Source organism: Callithrix jacchus, chromosome 3 (genome assembly GCF_049354715.1).
Source record: "Callithrix jacchus isolate 240 chromosome 3, calJac240_pri, whole genome shotgun sequence".
Classification (NCBI taxonomy): domain Eukaryota; kingdom Metazoa; phylum Chordata; class Mammalia; order Primates; family Cebidae; genus Callithrix; species Callithrix jacchus.
Window position 1 is genome coordinate 107,189 of NC_133504.1, and position 2,069 is coordinate 109,257.

The 2,069-nt window shown below is 33.4% G+C and overlaps 1 pseudogene across 1 annotated transcript; it reads left to right on the forward strand.

Annotated features, from left to right (window-relative positions):
• Positions 1-1,240: 1,240 nt before the first annotated feature.
• Positions 1,241-1,737, forward strand: LOC144581894 (10 kDa heat shock protein, mitochondrial pseudogene; annotated as a pseudogene). Its single transcript, XR_013533305.1, has one exon. The product of XR_013533305.1 is annotated as a 10 kDa heat shock protein, mitochondrial pseudogene (transcript).
• The last annotated feature ends 332 nt before the right edge of the window (positions 1,738-2,069 follow it).

The window sequence follows — 2,069 nt, forward strand, 5'->3', positions numbered from 1 at the left end:
AATTCTATATTTAGCGAATCAAAAAAAATCTAAATATAATCTAGGCACCCCAATGTTAAACACAAAATTGCTCTGAATATAATCTGTCAGAAAAAATATACAATGCCCTATTCTAATCGGTTTTTGCGTATATACACCAACTCCATATGCTCTCTCATGTAAAATACAGAAATTCTATATTTAAGTGAATCGAGAAAATCTAAATATTATCTAGGCACCCCAATGTTGAATACAATATTGTTCTGAGTATAATCTGTCAGAGACAATATACAATGCCCTTTTCTACTCTGTTTTGTAGTATATACACCAACTCAATATGCTCTTTCATGAAAAATACAATAATTCTAATTTTACATGAATCGAAAATATCTAACTATTATCACAGCACCCCAATGTTAAAAACAAAACTGCTCTGAATATAATCTGTCAGAAAAAATATACAATGACCTATTCTACTCTGTTTTGGAGTATATACACTAACTCCACATGCTCTCTAATGTAAAATACAAAAATTCTAATTTCACCCGAATCGAAAAAATCTAAAAATTATCTAGGCACCCCAATGTTAAAAGCAAAATTGCTCTTAATATAATCTGTCAGAAAAAATATACAATTCCCTATTCTACTCTGCTTTAAAGTATATACACCAACTCAATATGCTTGCTCATGTAAAATACAGAAATTCTAATATTAAGTGAATGGAAAAAAACCTAAAGAATATCTAGGCGCCCCAAAGGTAAGAGAAAATAGCTCTGAATATAGTCTGTAAGATAAGAAAAACAATGCCTTACTCTACTCTGTTTTGGAGAATATACAGCAACTCAGTATGATCTCTCATGTAAAATACCGAAATTCTAATTATACGCGAATCGAAAAAAATCTAAATAATATCTACGCGACCCAAAGTTAAAAGAAAATGGCTCTGAATATAGTCTGTTAAAAAAAATATACAATACCTTATTCTACTCTGTTTTACAGTATATACACCAAGTCAGTATGCTCCCTCATGTAAAATACCGAAATTCGAAATTTACGCGAATCGAAAAAAATGTAAATAACATCTAGGCACCCGCAAGTTAAAAGAAAATGGCTCTGAATATAGTCTGTTAGACAAAATATACAATGCCTTATTCTACTCTGTTTTGGAGTATATACACCAACTCAGTATGCTCTCTCATGTAATATACAGAAATTCTGGCGTGAAGGGTGGACTTTTCACGTGTCGCTAGGGCCGTATCACGGGTCTCTCCTTGCCGCGGTGCGCCAGAGCAGAGTACGAGTCTGAGACTGAGGGAGTCATGGCAGGACAGGCGTTTAAAAAGTTTCTCCCACTCTTTGACCGAGTATTGGTTGAAAGGAGTGCTGCTGAAACTGTAACCAAAGGAGGCATTATGCTTCCAGAAAAATCTCAAGGAAAGGTATTGCAAGCAACAGTAGTCGCTGTTGGATCGGGTTCTAAAGGAAAGGGTGGAGAGATTCAACCAGTTAGCGTGAAGGTTGGAGATAAAGTTCTTCTCCCAGAATATGGAGGCACCAAAGTAGTTCTAGATGACAAGGATTATTTCCTATTTAGAGATGGTGACATTCTTGGAAAGTATGTAGACTGAAATAAGTCACTGTTGAAATGGCATCAATGTGAAGCTGCCCATTCCACTGAAGTTCTGAAATCTTTCATCATGTAAATAATTTCCATATCTCTTTTATAATAAACTAATGATAACTGATGACAAAAAAAAATATACAGAAATTCTAATTTTAAGTGAATTGAAAATAATCTAAATAATATCTAGGCACCCCAAAGTTAAAAGAAAATGGCTCTGAATACAGTATGCTCTCTCATGTAAAATACAGAAATTCTAATTTTACCCGAATCGAAAAAAATCTAAATATTATCTAGGCATCGCAATATTAAAAACAAAATGGCTCTGAATATAATCTGTCAGAAAAAATATACAATGCCCTATTCTACTCTGTTTTGGAGTACATACACCAACTCCATATGCTCTCTCATGTAAAATACAGAAATTCTATATTTAAGGGAATCGAAAAATTCTAAATATTATCTGGGC